Source organism: Pongo abelii, chromosome 7 (assembly GCF_028885655.2).
Source record: "Pongo abelii isolate AG06213 chromosome 7, NHGRI_mPonAbe1-v2.0_pri, whole genome shotgun sequence".
In the NCBI taxonomy this organism is placed as follows: Eukaryota; Metazoa; Chordata; class Mammalia; order Primates; family Hominidae; genus Pongo; species Pongo abelii.
The window spans coordinates 136,413,129-136,432,714 of record NC_071992.2 but is presented as its reverse complement, the minus strand read 5'-3'; the positions used below and the strand labels follow the sequence as shown (position 1 = coordinate 136,432,714).

The following is a 19,586-nucleotide window of genomic DNA, read 5'->3' as shown; positions in this document are numbered from 1 at the left end:
GCGTGGTGGCAGGCACCAGTAACCCCAGCTACTCGGAAGGCTGAGGCAGGAGAATTGCTTGAACCCAGGAGGCAGAGGTTGCAGTGAGCCAAGATCGCGCCATTGCACTGCAGCCTGGGCAACAAGAGCAAAACTCCATCTCAAAATAAAAAAGAGAAAAAAGAAAATGAAATTGAGGTTCAGAGAGGACAAGTGACTGACTTACTAGTTACTGGCAGAGCTAGGACTGGATAACAGGTATTTTTTTCTTCTTCTTTTTCTCTTTTCAGAGACAGGGTCTCACTCTGTTACCCAGGCTGGAGTGCAGTGGCGCAATACTAGCTCACTACAACCTCGAATTCCTGGGCTCCAGTGATCCTGCCTCAGCCTCCGGAGTAACTGGAACAAGATGCACATATCATATGCCCAGTTAATGTTTGTTTGTTTGTTAATTTTTGTAGAGATGGAGTCTCACTGTGTTGCCTTGGCTGGTCTCGAACTCCTGGGCTCAAGCGATCCTGCAACCCTGGCCTCCCAAAGCACTGGGATTACAGGTGTGAGCCACTTCCACTGCACCCAGCCACAACAGGTCTTCTAAAGGTTTTGTCCAATATGTATTTTCCAACATATCACACTATCACTACCATGGAAGTTGTCCTCACAGAATGCAACATAGATGGTCACTACTGTGGGAGATAACATCAGAAACCATCCATGTAGGGGATGTGCAGCAAGGAGCTCATTTCAGCTGTGTCTGGAATTTACATTAATCTGAGTGAGGTTAATACCCATTTAATCCAATCATGGGTGGAAATGTACCTTTCAAAGCCTCCCTGACAGATGCCTTCCCTATCTAAAACAGCACGCCCACGACTCACTCCTTTTATCCCTGTTTTATTTTTCTTCCTAGAACTTCTGACTTCCTAGAAATATATTATACAGTGTGTGGTTAATTTCTTGTGCCAATTTGACTAGGCCATGGGGTGCCCACACATTTGACTCAACGTTACTCTCGATGTGTCTACAAGAGTATTTCTGGCTGATTTTGGTGGACTGAATAAAGCAGATTCCTCTCCCTAATGTGGATGGGCCTCTAAGGGATTGCAGACTGAAGAGAACAAAAATGCTGAGTTAAGAGAGAAACCTGCCTGACTGCCTTGAGCTCATACGTTGTCTTTTCATACTTTGAGACTTGAACTAAAACACTGGCTCTTGGGTTTTGAGCCTGCCAGTGTTTGGATTAGAACTTATACTATCAGCTCTTCTGGTTCTCAGGCCATTGGATTTGAACTGAAACTACATGGTCACTCTCCCAGATCTCCAGCTTGATGACTGCAGATTTTGGGATTTCCCAGCCTCCATAATCACGTGAACCAATTCCTTATATTAAATCAGTATCTCAAGCCAGGCACAGTCATTTGTATCCCAGCACTTTGGGAGGCGGAAGCGGGCAGATCACTTGAGGCCAACAGTTTGAGACCAACCTGGCCACTATGGTGAAACCCCATCTCTACTAAAAATACAAAAATTAGCCAGGTGTAGTGATGTTCACCTGTGATCCCAGCTACTCAGGAAGCTGAGGCACAAGGATCGCTTGAATCTGGAAGGCAGAGGTTGCAGTGAGCCAAGATCACACCACTGCACTCCAGCCTGGGTGACAGAGCAAGACTCTGTTTAAAATAAATAAATGAATAAATCTCTTTCTCCCCTCCCCCCCAAACACACAGCACAAACACATCTCACACATACATACACACTTTCCTTTGCTTCCTTTTTTATATTAATAATTATGAAAAGCCTACCATTTAGTGATAGCTTTCATCAGATGCTCTGCATACATCATTTTCATCTAAGTCCAGTATTAATCCTATGAGGTAGATGTTCTTCCCATTTCATAGAGAAAGAATGGTTAAGTAAGTATATAGGTTAAATAACTTGTCCACCATCACATACTGAGCAAGTGGAAAAGCTGAATTCAAATTCAAACCCAGAACTAACTCCAGAGCCTGAACCATTCAACTCCCATCACAGAAGAGAAGTATTTCGGAGAAAGGAAGGGAGGGAGGGAAGGAAGAAGGAAGGAAGAAAGGAAAGAAAATATGGACAAGCCTTGCAATTAAAGATAGCCTGAAATCAAAGCTGTACGCATTTGTCCTATATTCGACCTGGGATGAATAACATCATGACAACTTATACGAACATGAAGCCCAGTTGCTGTGTCACAGCCGAAACAACATTTCAGCTGTCACTCAGAGACCTACAGCTTAAGAATAACTATCAATCCTGTAAACACCACGTGCATCACATTTCTCCTCTGCTCCAAACTGGAAGGGACTGGGAGAACACATGACAGCTGTCTTCAAATATGTAAAGGGCTGTCATATAGAAAAGGGATTAGGAGAATTCTATATGCCCAGAAGGAGTGTGTAAAGTGATAGATTTCAACTCAATTACAGACAGGATGCCTTGGGAAATACTAAAATCTCTGTTAGTGACAGCAGATGCAGGACAACCCTTGAAGAAATGGCTCAGGAGCCTCTACCATCCCCGTGACAGGTTGAACTGCAGGACTCTCAAAGTGACCTAAATTTTAAGATTATTTCTTCCTTCCTCACCTACCAAATTAAGCCTAAACTGTTCATTGTGCTTTCCAAAGCTCTCCACTTGACCCATCCATGTATATTTCCCACTTCCTCCCAATACAATTAGTCTTCTTTCTCCCAAAAACATTCCCATCTCAGAAACTTTTGACTCAATTTTTATTCCCGCATCTCCTGTAATGTACCCTCTCCAAACTCTTCCTACTCTACCACAATACAAGATACCTAAAACAGATTTTAATTCCTTTGAAAATATGTGATCCTTCTTATATATTTTTACATAAAGTTTGCTTTAGGCCAGGCATGGTGGCTTATGCCCATAATCCCAGCATTTTGGGAGGCTGAGTCAGGCAGATTGCCTGAGCTCAGGAGTTTGAGACCACCCTGGGCAATATGGTGAAATCCTGTCTCTACTAAAATACAAAAAATTAGCCAGGCATGGTGTTACACGCCTGTAGTCCTAGCTACTCGGGAGGCTGAGCCACGAGAATCACTTGAGCCCGAGGGGCGAAGGTTGCAGTGAGCCGAGATCGCGCCATTGCACTTTAGCTTGGGCTACAGAGTGAGACTCCACCTCAAAAAATAGAAACAAAAAACGAAGAAAAATAAAAAAATTAAGTTTGCTTTAAAGCTTTATTGGTACAGTTGCCTAGTTATTTCCTGATTTCCTTAAGTGAATATTGACCCAAGAGAGGCTATTTTATCCGATCACCTCTATTTTAAAATGAAATTTGCTCAACTTCAGGAGCCAAAGTATTATATTCCCATTTATTTTCAGCTCTGTATATAATACTACATGATCTGGCTGTATGTTTACTTTGGTCATTTAAGGTGATTTTCACAAAACACAACTCTATTATCCCGGTTACTCCAATTCATTAATAACGAACCAATTCTGACATTTTGCAATTTCTGAAGCCAAAACATCTGCTTAATTTGACAACAGTCAGCCCTGCAGGTATAGAGACAAGATACTCAATAGAAAATTCTTAGACAAGAAGGAAGTTACAAGTCAGAGAAGCCCAAGCATTCCTATGGGAGACTCACTCTGCCAAAATCAATAGCAGTCCTCATAGCTGTAAGGTATCTGATTGTTTTAAAAATGATATGTTAAAAGTTCTTTTAAGAATGAAGACATTTGAAAACTTATTTCAGACAGAGTTAAGATTTCTTACCACTGGAGAATTCACAAGTTGAGAATAATAAACGTTGCTGGAGGCCAGAGGAAAAGTGTCAGAATTATTAAAACTATCTTATCAAGGGCAGTAAGGGAGGAGCTAGAGGAAAACTGGAGGTCTAATGCTAGGAGAATTTCATCCGATTGTTGTCAGGAGTGCATAAGCATAACTTTTCAGGGAGGGGGGTGGTGGGGAGGAGTGTCACTGTCTCCTAGGCTGGAGTGCAGTGGTGCCATCTTGGCTTACTGCAACCTCCACCTCCCGGGTTCAAGCAATTCTCCTGCCTTAGCCTCCTGCGTAGCTAGGACTACAGGTGCATGCCACCATTCCTGGCTAATTTTTGTATTTTTTTGGGGGGGGTCTATGTTTCCAAAAAGAAAATGTTATGGAATGCTCAGAGAGCAGAAGTGAGGGGAGAAAGGGGCTAAAATTGCAGGAGAACCTTTCTGTAATACATGTGTTGCATTAGATCAATGTTTCTTAACCATTTTTAGTTATCACTCCCATAAGGAGCCTTTAGACATTTTCTCCTAATCACCTCCTCATGAAATTTTAAAATCACAGGTAAACCATATAGCTGTTTATGTTATGTATTGTATATTTATACTTAACACATAAAAGAATTAATATTTTTCACCTTTCACTCCCAAAATCAATTTTTGCCCGTTTAAGGATATCACTCCCATTGAGAGTACATGTGTTACATCATTGTTTGTAAAAGAAAATTGTTTTTTCCTGAAACCCAGAGCAACTTAAAGCATCATTTTAAAGGTGATCTTAAGGGTCAAATTATGCTCCATATGATTGAAACTTTACTTTTTAAAAATTCTTCAATTTTTTCATGATGTGGCAGAAACAAGTTCATCTTAATAGTGCACATTTGGGAGATAATCTAAAGAGAATTGTAAAATATTTTAAAGCTCCCCGTAGTTGACTTAAATGTGTTTGCCCAATTCCATTCTCAATCCAGATATCTCAGTTAGGGCTAATACCATCCTTGTAGCTCCTGGTGTGGACAGTCAGATTCTTGCATTTCCTTGTTCACTGCAATTGGATCAGAGATGGGCACAAGAGCTGGACCAATCAAAACTGTTCTTGAGATGTTTTCTGAAACTAACCTTAAAAAGGCTTCATAGTCCACCGTGCAGTGGCTCATGCCTGTAATCTCAACACTTTGGGAGGCTGAGGTAGGTGGATCGCTTCAGGTCAGGAGTTCGAGATCAGCCTGGCCAACATGGGGAAAACCCATCTCTACTAAAAATACAAAAATGAGCTGGGCATGGTGGGGCCCACCTGTAGTCCCAGCTACTCAGGAGGCTGCAGCAGGAGAATCTGTTGAACTCGGGAGGTGGAGGCTGCAGTGAGCAGATATCATGCCACTGCACTCCAGCCTGGGAAACAGAGCGAGACTCCGTCTCAAAAAAAAAAAAAAAAAAAAAAAAAAAAAAAAAAAAAAAAGGCTTCCTACCATATGAGATTGGGGTTGCTCACTATTATGTAATTCTGGAACCTGGAACTCTAACTCTGTGGGGGCCTTCATTGCCACTGTAGGAACCCTACCGAGAAATAAAGCCATCCCAGAGGAAGGCAGAGCCAGGAGATGGAGAAGCAAGAGAGAGCAACTGATACTGGATTGAGACCCTAGGTCCAGCTATGCTTCTGTTAACATGAGCCAGTACAATTCTTTTTGTACTTAAACTAGCTAGAGTGTGTTTCTGCTGAAGCCAAGGATTCCCGACTAATATGCTTCCTAGAATTTTTCAGTAAAGGTAGATCTTAAACTAAGGAGAAATGAAGTCTAAAAAAAGAAGAGAAATGAATCCCACACAGACTCTGAGAAAGAAAACAGTATTTCAATTAGCTCTAATGAGGACTGATAAATAAACGGTGGGAATTTCGAATTTTATAACATCAGTTGGATTCTTACATTTAAGTGAAAACATTTAAAATATGTTACAGAATAGTAGTATTCCCAATAGAGAGAAATCATGTCTTATCTTCGTTGTCATGGTTTCAACTAAGTCAATTAATATCACTTTTTAAAAACAGAGGTTTTGCCTAGGTTTTTTTCTGGTGTTTTTATGGTTTTAGGTCTTATGTTTAAGTCTTTAATCCATCTTGAGTTAATTTTTGTATAAGGTGTAAGGAAGGGGTCCAGTTTCAGTTTTCGGCATATGGCTAGCCAGTTTTCCCAACACTATTTATTAAATAGGAAATCCTTTCCCCATCGCTTGTTTTTGTCAGGTTTGCCGAAGTTCAGATGGTGTAGATGTGTGACGTTATTTATGAAGCCTGGGTTCTGTTCCATTGTTCTATATATCTGTTTTTGTAACAGTACCAAGCTGTTTTGGTACCAGTACCAAGCTGTTTTGGTTAATGTAGACTTGTAGTATAGTTCGAAGTCAGGTAGCGTGATGCCTTCAGCTTTGTTCATTTTGCTTAGAATTGTCTTGGCTATACAGGCTCTTTTTTGGTTCCATATGAAATGTAAAGTAGTTTTTTCTGATTTGGTGAAGTAGTTTTTTCTAATTCTAATGGTAGTTTGTTGGGGATAGCATTGAATCTATAAATTACTTTGGGCAGTATCGCCATTTTCACAATATTGATTCTTCCTATCCATGAGCATGGAATGTTTTTCCATTTGCTTGTGTCCTCTCTTATTTCCTTGAGCTTTAGTCTGTAGTTCTCCTTGAAGAGGTCCTTCACATCCCTTGTAAGTTGTATTCCTAAGTATTTTATTCTTTTCGTAGCAATTGTGAATGGGAATTCACTCATGATTTGGTTCTCTGTTTGTCTGTTATTGGTGTATAGGAATGCTTGTGATTTTTGCACATTGATTTTGTATCCTGAGACTTTGCTGAAGTTGCTTATCAGCTTAAGGAGATTTTGGGCTGAGATGATGGGGTTTTCCAAATAAACAATCATGTCATCTGCAAACAGAGACAATTTGACTTCCCCTTTTCCTAGTTGAATACCCTTTAGTTCTTTCTCTTGCATGATTGCCCTGGCCAGAAATTCCAATACCATTCAGGACATAGGCATGGGCAAAGACTTCATGACTAAAACACCAAAAGCAATGGCAACAAAAGCCAAAATTGACAAATGGGATCTTATTAAACTAAAGAACTTCTTCACAGCAAAAGAAACTATCATCAGAGTGAACAGGCAACAGGCAACCTACTGAATGGGAGAAAAATTTTGCAATCTATCCATCTGACAAAGGGCTAATGTCCAGAATCTACAAGGAACTTAAACAAATTTACAAAAAAAAAAAAAACCGTCAAAAATTGGGAGAAGGATATAAACACACACTTTTGAAAAGAATACATTTATGCAGGCAACAAACATGAAAAAAAAAAGCTCATCATCAGAGAAACTCAAATCAAAACCACAATGAGATATCATCTCATGCCAGTTAGAATGGCAATCATTAAAAAGTCAGGAAACAACAGATGCTAGAGAGGATGTGGAGAAATAGCAACACTTTTACACTGTGGGTGGGAGTGTAAATTAGTTCAATCATTGTGGAAGACAGTATGGCATTTCCTCAAGGATCTAGAACTAGAAATACCATTTGACCCAGCAATCCCATTACTGGGTATATACCCAAAGGATTATAAATCATTCCACTATAAAGACACATGCACACGTATGTTTATTGCAGCACTGTTCACAATAGCAAAGACTTGGAACCAACCCAAATTCCTATCAATGATAGACTGGATAAAAAAAATGTGGCACATATATACCATGGAACACCATGCAGCCATAAAAAAGAATGAGTTCGTGTCCTTTGCAGGGACATGGATGAAGCTGGAAACCATCATTCTCAGCAAACTAACACAGGAACAGAAAAACAAACACTGCATGTTCTCACTCATAAGTGGGAGTTGAATAATGAGAACACATGGACATAGGAAGGGGAACATCACACACCAGGGCCTGTCAGAGGATGGGAGGCTAGGGGAGGGATAGCATTAGGAGAAATACCTAATGTAGATGATGGGTGCAGCAAACCACCATGCCACGTGTATACCTACTTAACAAAACTGCACGTTCTGCACATGTATCCCAGAACTTAAATTAAATTAAAAACAAACAAACAAACAAAAACCAGAGGTTTTATTTAATACTCCAGAGAACTGAAGAACAAATAACTGTATGCACAGTGAGATCTCCATCATTTAGCAATGGGTTCAATAAGTCCTTTTCTTCTTATTTGGCTCTTTTTGTCCTATGTGTTCCCCTTTTATCTTTTGAAATTTTAGCACCCTACAGTTTTACCAACATGATTATGGGTGTGACTATCTTTTTTGTTTATGCTCTTCAGAACTCTTTATGTTCATTTGGTCCCTTTTCTAATCTACCTATTTTCTTTGTCATGGTTTTTCATTCTTTTCATCTCTTCTTTCAAATATTTCTGACATTAGTAATCATATTGTTATTTATATATATATAGTCTTTAATATATATAGTCTTTATATATATAGTCTATATATATAGTCTTTATATATAGTCTTTATATATATAGTATTTATATATAGTCTATATATATAGTCTTTATATATATGTCTATATATGTCTATATATAAATATATATAAATATAATATATATTTATAAAAAAATAAATATATATAGTCTTCTTTTTTTTTGAGGCAAAGTCTCGCTCTGTCACCCAGACTGGAGTGCAGTGGCACGATCTCAGCTCACTACAACTTCCACCTCCCAGGTTCAAGCAATTCTCCTGCCTCAGCCTCCAGAGTAGCTGAGATTACAGATGCGCACCACCACTCCTGGCTAATTTTTGTATTTTTACCAGAGGCGAGGTTTCGCCATGTTGGCCAGGCTGGTCTTGAACTCATGGCCTCAAGTGATCCACCCTCCTCAGCCTCCCAAAGTGCTGGGATTACAGGCATGAGTCACTGCGCTAGGCCCTTATTATATAGTCTTTATGTAATGATTCCATAATTAAAGTTCATAGACTTCTGAGGCCACCACTTTTGTGTCTTCTGACTCTTACTTATGGCACATAGTTTACTTCTATGTTTTGAAATTGTGAATTGCGAACTCTCCTTTGGCCTTGTTTTATCAGGCCTTGGCTCAAATGTGATTTTGTGTTTGCTTCTGCCAGTCATCCCACTGCTTTTACCAGCCGCAAGCCATTTTTATATTAATTTCTTGAGTGGGCAGGCCTCAGAGCACATGGTGAATGTAAATTTGAATACCTAAGCTGTGTGTGGCACAGGCCCAAGGTTATGCATTCTCAAGACTTTTCCTTCACTCAGGGCACAGGCATATACAGAGTGGCTTCCTCAGGGCCCCCCTGCATGGATAAGGAGCAATTTTCTAGTTCACCTTGATGTTGTTGCTGGAACACCATGTCAACCATCTAGATAATAATAATTATAATAACAATGAGAATAAGAAGGAGAAAGTGGGAGGAAGAAAAGGAAAGGGAGGAGGAGAAAACTGGGAAAGAAGAAGAGGAAGAAACACTAATGGAGCATACTCTATGATCCAGGTATCCTTCAAACCCCTTAATGCATAAATTCTAGCCCACACTTAACCCCATTGTCCTGTTTATGACTGAACCCAATTCCTTCCCCTTTAATCTAGAAGTGGAGTCAGGCTCTTGCCAGCATTAACCTACAAGACCCATCTAGTTCCCTGTACTTTAGCTACCTCCTGATGCCTACCTAATGGAAATTAAAACCCTAACGGTCCTATTTTTACCACGTTGAACTCACAGTCCTGGGTTTGCCAGATCTAAGTCCCACGATAGCTAGTGGAAAGGTGTTAAAATTTCAAATCGATCTCTTGACTGTGAGCCAAGAACCATAAAAGTATTAATGGGAGGTGAGAGATCCCAGTAAGTGAAAATATACCTCGAAAATACTCATGTGCCCAGGCTACACTCAACCATAATAACTGCATAATTCAGAACTGGCCCTTCCCCAAGAGAAGGCGTTGGGCACATGTGTTGAGCCCTGCTAGACTATGTAAGCTCCATGAGGGTAGAATTCTGCCTCCCATGCTCACCACTTAATCCCCAGAAACTAATTCAGTGCTTGACACTAGGGGATAATTACCAGCTCTTCTATGCATTCATTATTAAATCAATAATATAAACCATTGGCCCATGATGATCTTAGCTCCTCCAAAATACACATGCTATTATTAACAGCAAATACTATGCTATTTATATATGTATTTAAACTATTTTACGCATGTAGTAAGTGCTATATATAAAATATGTGGCACTTACTATGTACTAGGTATTTTACACATTTTAACTCAATCCTCACAACTAACTCTTGAGAGTTCTCATGTTTCAAGTAAAAAAGAATCAAATATGGGAGTATAAGAGATAGAAATGTTCAAAGGTAGGTATGTGTACATATGTAAATTTTTATGAGTACAGCCTATGCAATTATGAAATAGCAAAATAGAACAGTTGTCCTTGGAAAAGCATTTCATTACTTGGTTTAGTGAAGGATTGTGTGCCAACACATTCAAAAATTTTAAACATTCTAAGACAAAGATAAGCAAACTTTTTCTGAAAAGAGCAAAACAGAAAATATTTTAGTCTTTGCAGGCCATATGATCTCTGTTGCAAATACTCAACTGATATTGTGGGAAGGCAGCCATAGACAATATGTAAAGGAATGAGCATAGCTGTGTTCCAATAAAACCTTATTTTAAAAAATAGAAGACTGAATTTCGCCCATGGGCCATAGTTTGCTGACTTCTGGAAAGAATAATTTAAGCTCATCTCATTTTTCCCCCAGAAAACGAGAACACTGAGAGTCACCCCTTATATCACTGTACAGACTACAGTATTTTAAAAAATCCATTAAAAACAAAACAAAGAAGGCTGGTGATCTTGATTTTAAAAATCACTGAAAAAGAAGGAAAAGAAAAACCCTATGCTGTTTTTCCTATCAGTCTCTTAATTATTTCCAATCAGGTTCTGCATTCTTGTGCAAAACTCCAAAAATGATTAAAGAAAGCTGTTTGGACAATGATAGAGAAATAGCCATTAATGCAAATGTGCCAATATTATGCTCAAAGGCAAATACCACTTTTGTTTGTGAGTTCATTTTGCATTATTAAAGAAACATGTACAGTAGATTGGAAACAAGTTAAGTATTTAACTGCACAGCCACTTCTGTTAAGGATCTTAACTCTGCATTTAAACTAAAATTGTAAAATATGTATAATATGTCTGATTGTATCTGAGCCACTATCAATGTAGACTCTTATACAAGAAAATTGTAGATTTCAGGGAAAACAAAGAGCAGTATAGTTCAATGTGGATCACGAGAGTACCACGACTTGGAGGAGGGGCTTATGCTAAGGGTTGCATAAACGACGTGGTTGGGGTGGAGTGGGGGCATCTTTTGTCTCCAGTGGGCCACACTAATGCATGCCCCTCCACCTCCTAGGAGCCATAACTCTGTCCTGAATTGTCACCATTGTTTATAACTTATTTCTTAAGACAATTCTCTCACATAACCAGCGCTCTCACAAAGTCCTCACTGCCCTGGCACACACCTCATGGAAACCCTCATCTGAAAGAGGAAGACACCTATTTTCCACAAACCTCCTGAAAGTTCTTGCCCTACCCCAAGTCCTCATCACTACAATAAACCCTTTGAGATAGCGCCTGCCTGAAAGTGGGCTCAGAAAGAACTCCTCCGTAAATATATGTTCAAACATATCTCCAGGGAGGAAGGAAATAGATTGCTTATGAATCTTCCTTCTCCAAATGTGTATTGGTATTTATCAGAACATTTGCCAATAGTAGCCTCACTCTTCCATTGTCTACTTCTTAGTTTTAATTTGTTTCACTCAATCCTAGGTTTTGGAAAGGGAAGAGGAAGGTGCATTAGGGGAAAGAATACAGCAGTTGAGACACTTTAGAAATACATAGCTATAGCTAATAAATTCTGACGCCAAACTCTAATCCACAAATGCGTCCATAGATTTCACCTTAAACACCATTGTCTAAGCATCAAGTGGCAAAAAAAAAAAAGGCCAATCCAAACCTGCAAACTTCCTTGTAAAATTCTCCCTTAGAAATATTAACAAACCTGTTTTTACAAAAAGAAACATACAAAGGATAAGACGGAAACTAACACATCTGATTATGTAGGAGAGGCAAGTAAAACTGGATGGAAGGAATAGTAGATGTGATACTTCTTTTTCAGTGTCATCCTTTTGTAGACTTTTCAACTTCTGGAAATGTGCCAATGTTTTACATACTCACAGATTAACTCAACTGTATTAAAATAAATAAGAAAACCACAGTGAATAAGGAAGAAAAGAACTAATCCAAGATCCTTTTGAACACAGATATGATATACCCTAGACTAAAAGCAAACATTGAACTCAAGTTAATAGATTTGTTTGTCTTTTTGCAGTATGCACAGATTAGCAGTTCTAAAACTATTTCTGTGATTGACCATATGAGTAGATATATTTAGAATACTGGGAGTCATGTTTCTCACTGTCTTGAAAGGGGAGTTATAAATATTAGAAGAAGGAGGGCTAAAATAAACCCTGTGTTATGGGCAAAAGATAGATATAAGATGCAGTAAAATAGATAGATAGATAGATAGATAGAGACAGATAATAGAAAGATGATAGATGGATGATAGATAACAGATAGATGATTGATAGATGATAAATAAATGATAGATAGATAGATAGATAGATAGATGATTGATTGCTAGAGAGCAAGAGAATGAGAGAATGAGAGACAGACAGAGAGATAATGGTATGACACTCCAGAAGCAATAGGCACAGCTAGTACCCATATTTTGGTTTCAAAATACTATTCTCCACAAAAAGAAGCCAGGACTCCTGGAAGAAATGGTTCATTTTAGGGCCAGGTAGAAAAAATACAAGAGCTCAGAATGTAAAGTTTGTGCCAGAAAGTAAGAAATAACTTAAAGAATGGTGGGAACATATTTAAAAGACATAAGAGACAGCATGAAATAGTTCCTGCCTAGCAAATCTGGAACAATTTGAGCATCATAATAAATAATGATAGTAATGGATTATAATCCACTCAAATAAACTAAGAATCCACCAGTCCATACTCATATGAAAAGAAAAACAAATGTGGGAGAAGGGAAAAACCTTCTTTAGAGTAGAATGCCAAATAATAAATGTAGAATGAAAAATGGAGTTAGAAAAATCACCATTTGAGAAACCTCATAATAGTTACTGACTCAGGCAAGAATCAATAGACACTAAAACAAGTAGGTGAAATTTTAATGAGAAACACAATATTTACATGTCTCAAAATATCTCATCATAAGCTACTTACTTACTGCAAGGGAAAATATATATCTGGTAGATTTCACCTTAACCAGAAATTTATCAATCAAGACATTAAGCTGTAACAGTCATGCTGGAATGGGAGACAAGACCTTAATGCATTCAAGGTGGGAAGTTGTACTTGATAGTTCTTATGTAAAGTAGGCACCCTCACAGGGCTATATCCTTACAAATTGCTGGACTACAAAAATAACTGCTTTCTAGCAAGGGAGATGACAAGGAAAGTGTTTACATTGGCCTAAGGTCTATGTGGGGGAAAACTGTCTCTCCTGTGAATTTGTAACCAAGCCCTGAGTATCTTAAGACAAGAAATTAACATAGAGTATTTCCAGGTTAGTAGCAACCAAAATGCGCCCTTCTGAAGGAGCACACCCTTAAGACATGCTGTGAAGAATTTCCACATGAGTCCACAAGCCAAAGTGACACGTCATCCTAAGAAACCAGCCCCATGAATGAAAGTCAGTATAAACAAGTAACAAGAATTTAACCCTAACCGGCTGCGGTGGCTCATGCCTGTAATCCCAGCACTTTGGGAGACAGAGGCAGGTAGATCACCTGAGGTCATGAGTTCATGAGCTGAGGAGGCTGAGGCAGGAGAATCGTTAGAACCCAGGAGGCATATGTTGCAGTGAGCCAAGATTGCACTACTGCACTCCAGTCTGGGCAACAGAGAGAGACTCCGTCTCAAACAAACAAACAAACAAACAAAAGAATTTCACCCTAAAATACTTTAATAATAGAATTATTGAATTCAGAATATAAAATGATCATGATTAAAATATCAGAATGATTAAAAAGTTAAAAAGGAACCAAGCACCATAAAAAATTCTAGCAACCTTGAAAAAGAAGCAAATGTAATTTTTAGGAATAAAAGATTTCCCCATTGAAAAGAACAGGCTAGATTAGAAAGGGGAAGAGATCTAGTGTCCTAAAAGACAGATATAAGGAACCCAAAATATTATTTGTGAAATCAGAGAGGTAGAAAATATTACTATTAAAAGACATAGATTGTCCAAAGAAACTGTCATAAATCTAATTGAGAGAAAGAATATGAATATAAGTTACTGAGAAAAATAATATTTAAAGAGTTAAAGATTAAGAATTTTCTAATCTTGGTGAAAGATATAAATCTGAAATCTGGAAGCACAAAGAAATCTACATCTGGGCTGATGATAGTGAAGCAGCAAAACCCCAAAGATAAAAGACAGCAAGCCTGAAACGCAACCAGGTAGAAAAGAGAGGTCACCTGCCAAGGAACAACCTTTAGACTGAAAACACACATGTCAACAAAGCAACAGGAGCCAGAAGATAGTAAAATGTCTTTGAAATGATTGGAGACAACTCTCAATCTGGTACCCAGCTAAACTCTCAATAGTGACTGCAGAGTGAAGATATTTTTGCATGAATAAAGATAAGTTTACCACCACAGATCTTCTGTGAAGGAAAGTGGATATATAGAGAAGGTCTGAGATGCAAGATGAAATGGCGAGCAAAACAACTTCGTGGGCAAATCTGGACAAACACTGTTTGTTAAAGAATATCTATAATAAATATATTCAATAATATATTTGTGAGGCAAAAAATAAGTTAATGTATTTGTCAAGAATGATGTGTAAGATGGGAGATTAATAGTTGAATTTAAAGCATTATTAAATTCTATATTCTGTATTAGAGGGAAATAGTAAAGATATTGATTAGTATTAGACTATGTCAGCTTTTCCAGGTCAGTAAGTGCTAAAATGGATTTAAAGAAAAAAGAAACTTGGTCAATTTTAAGTAAGGTGTAAAGGGGGGAAAAAGATAAGAAAAATGTAGGGTAATAGCACAAAATAAATAGTAAGTCCAGAATTATCAGTAACATCAACACATTTAAGTAAACTAAAGCTATCAAGTAAAACACAATGACTGTAAGAGAATTTTTTTAATGCAAATAAATCTTCTTTACAAATTACTCACCTTGAATTTGAGACACAAAGAGAGTGAAAGTTAAAGAATAGAGAATCAATGCATTATGTGAGTACTAAATAAAATAAAGGTGGTATAGCTATATTAATATTAGATAAAATAGTCCTTGAGGTGAATATTGAATTACTAAGAATAAAAAGAATCATTACAAAATATGAAAAAAAAATTGACTAGAAAAATACAATAACTCTTATTTTTATGTATCTAGCCTTTAGGTATTTAAAACAAAATTGCCAGAGTTACAAATAGAAATGGACTAATACCATCGAGGGAAATTAAAATGCACATTTTTCTCAAGGACACATGGAATGGTTTTAAAAACTGACCACATTTAAGTAATAAAATACCTCAACAAATTTCAAAGAATATTCCTACAGACCCCATTCTCTACCCACAATGCAATAATTAGACATCAATAATAAATAAATATCTTCTTCTAAAATCTCCAGATATTTAGAAATTAATAGCATATTTCTAAGTAACTCATGGATCAAGGAAGAAAACCTAGTGAAATTTAGAAAATAGTATGAACTACAGCATAACAATACTACATATCAAAATCTATGTGGGACAGCTCAAGCAGTACTTGGATATTTTAAAATGCATATAATAGAAAAGAAAAATTAAAAATTAAGGGATAAACATTCAACTCTGGATGTTAGAAAAAAGAAAATACAATGAAGTAAGTATTAGATATAAAAACATAAAAAGATATCAAGAGTAGCTATAAAAATACACATATGCAGCAACTAAATAACTTGATTCCAAGGTATATACTCTAGAAAAATTCTACCACATGTACAGAAGGAGACATAAGCAAAGATATATAAAATTTGAACTTTGTATAATTAAATATGTTTTAAGCTGGCAAATATATATGAAGTAAAATGATAAAGACATATTGGAATGATAAAAACTGACTTCAGCTTAGTGGCAGCCTCCTACAAGACAGGGAAGGGAATTTATAGGAATAAGCAATGAGTTTTAACTGTAGGGTAACAGGTTTATTTTCTTAATCTGGACAAACATGTTTATGACATTATTTTTACACATTTTATGTCTAATATATTTAATAAGTTGTAATAAATATAAACATAAACCTGTAAATCATTAGAAGAAAAATAGGAAAATGTTTCATATTAAAATATTAGAAAACCAAGAAATGCATCAAAATTCAGAGTAAAACATTTTTCAAGAATTTTTTTAATTGTATTAACCCAAAATCTCCTTAAGCTGATAAGCAACTTCAGCAAAGTCTCAGGATACAAAATCAATGTGCAAAAATCACAAGCATTCTTATACATCAATAACAGACAAACAGAGAGCCAAATCATGAGTGAACTCCCATTCACAATTGCTTCAAAGAGAATAAAATACCTAGGAATCCAACTTACAAGGGATGTGAAGGACCTCTTCAAGGAGAACTACAAACCACTGCTCAAGGAAATAAAAGAGGATACAAACAAATGGAAGAACATTCCATGCTCATGGGTAGGAAGAATCAATATCATGAAAATGGCCATCCTTCCCAAGGTAATTTACAGATTCAATGCCATCCCCATCAAGCTACCAATGACTTTCTTCACAGAATTGGAAAAAACTACTCTAAAGTTCATATGGAACCAAAAAAGAGCCCGCATCGCCAAGTCAATCCTAAGCCAAAAGAACAAAGCTGGAGGCATCACACTACCTGACTTCAAACTATACTACAAGGCTACAGTAACTAAAACAGCATGGTACTGGTACCAAAACAGACATATAGATCAATGGAACAGAACAGAGCCGTCAGAAATAATGCCACATATCTACAAGTATCTGATCTTTGACAAACCTGACAAAAACAAGAAATGGGGAAAGGATTCCCTATTTAATAAATGGTGCTGGGAAAACTGGCTAGCCATATGTAGAAAGCTGAAACTGGATCCCTTCCTTACACCTTATACAAAAATCAATTCAAGATGGATTAAAGACTTAAATGTTAGACCTAAAACCATAAAAACCCTAGAAGAAAACCTAGGCATTACCATTCAGGACATAGGCATGGGCAAGGAGTTCATGTCTAAAACACCAAAAGCAATGGCAACAAAAGCCAAAATTGACAAATGGGATCTAATTAAACTCAAGAGCTTCTGCACAGCAAAAGAAACTACCATCAGAGTGAACAGGCAACCTACAAAATGGGAGAAAATTTTTGCAACCTACTCATCTGACAAAGGGCTAATATCCAGAATCTACAATGAACTCCAACAAATTTACAAGAAAAAAACAAACAACCCCATCAAAAAGTGGGCGAAGGACATGAACAGACACTTCTCAAAAGAAGACATTTATGCAGCCAAAAAACACAAGAAAAAATGCTCACCATCACTGGCCATCAGAGAAATGCAAATCAAAACCACAATGAGATACCATCTCACACCAGTTAGAATGGCAATCATTAAAAAGTCAGGAAACAACAGGTGCTGGAGAGGATGTGGAGAAATAGGAACACTTTTACACTGTTGGTGGGACTGTAAACTAGTTCAACCCTTGTGGAAGTCAGTGTGGCGATTCCTCAGGGATCTAGAACTACAAATTCCATTCGACCCAGCCATCCCATTACTGGGTATATACCCAAAGGACTATAAATCATGCTGCTATAAAGACACATGCACACGTATGTTTATTGCGGCATTATTCACAATAGCAAAGACTTGGAACCAACCCAAATGTCCAACAATGATAGACTGGATTAAGAAAATGTGGCACATATACACCATGGAATACTATGCAGCCATAAAAAATGATGAGTTCACGTCCTTTGTAGGGACATGGATGAAATTGGAAATCATCATTCTCAGTAAACTATCGCAAGAACAAAAAACCAAACACCGCATATTCTCACTCATAGGTGGGAATTGAACAATGAGAACACATGGACACAGGAAGGGGAACATCACACTCTGGGGACTGTTGTGGGGTGGGGGGAGGGGGGAGGGATAGCATTGGGAGATATACCTAATGCGAGATGACGAGTTGGTGGGTGCAGCGCACCAGCATGGCACATGTATACATATGTAACTTACCTGCACATTGCGCACATGTACCATAAAACCTAAAGTATAATAATAATAATAATAATAATAATAATAAAAGAAAAAAAAAAAAAGAAAAAAAAAAAAGAATTTTTTTAATTGTATTAAAAATTATCAAAAAGATGAATAAAGTTGCAAGGCAAATTACATACCAGGAGAAAATATTTGCAAAAATACAACAATATGTAGAAAAGGGTTTCATACTCAAAATATTTAGAAAGTTTTTATATGTTCATTAAAGAAATAAAGACAACACAAAACAAAAATAAACAGGAAAAATTACAAATGACTACTAAAGATATGAAAAAATGTTCAACCTCACTAGTAATCAAAAAGATGTAAAATAAACAAATGAGATATAATTGGATAATTTTTTCAATATTAAGGATTTCAAATGTTGAAAAGAACATATGAAATAATTCCTGTTACATATCGTTAACAGAAGTACAAATTATTGAAAAAAATTTAAGTTGATATTGATAGAGCCTGCCATCTATCAATTTGGCAGTCTAAAATTTGCTTATCCTTTAACCTTGCAGTTCCACAGTTAGAAATACGTTGTTACAGCATGTTTGTGATAGTGAAAATTAGACAACATTAAATGCCATCAAAAGGGGAATAATCGGCAGAGTGCAGTGGCTCACGCCTGTAATCCCAGCACTTTGGGAGGTAGAGGAAGGTGGATCACCTGAGGTCAGGAGTTCGAGACCAGCCTGGACAACATGGCAAAACCCTGTCTCTACTAAAAATACAAAAATTAGCTGGGCAAGGTGGCACACACCTGTAATCCCAGCTACTCAGGAGGCTGAGGCAGGAGAATCATTTGAACCCGGCAGGTGGAGGTCCCAGTGAGCCGAGATTGTGACACTAAATTCTAGCCTGGGTGACAGAGTGAGATCCTGCCTCAAAAAAAATGGGGTTGGGGGGACTAATCAATAAATTATAATAGTCTATCCCATAGAATACTATCTGGCTATTAAAAAGAATAAGGTAGACTAACAATAATACCTAACATTATTCAATGGCAGACAATGTTCTAACTATTTTACACATATCAACGCATTTTATCCCAAAGAACTCTATGATCTGAATCCCATTCTCCACATTTTGCAGATAAGGAAATAGAGACATAGACATTTGGATAACTAGTATAAGATCACTCGAAGTGGTAAAGGCGGGGTTTGAATTTAGGCAGGCAAGTGGGGGAGCCCATGCAATTTACACTGGGTGATCCTGCCTCCTATATGAATTGGCATGGAAAGGTTTCCAAGTGAAAAGGTATGCACAGAACAAGAAATATGATAGGCTGTACATATATGCACCATTCTGAGAAAGGTGTCTAAAAGGTCACATGCCAAAGGGTTGAGGGTCATCTTGTGTGGGAAAGGAAGGAAGAGTACAAAGAGGCCACAGGCGATCTTCATGTTAGACCTGCACTTCTTAG

The 19,586-nt window shown here is 37.4% G+C and overlaps 1 protein-coding gene across 2 annotated transcripts in view; it reads right to left on the bottom strand.

Moving 5' to 3' along the window:
* The window catches only part of COL14A1 (collagen type XIV alpha 1 chain), a 240,948-nt gene that overhangs the window by 178,546 nt on the left and 42,816 nt on the right, over nucleotides 1-19,586 (bottom strand). The window lies entirely within an intron of this gene.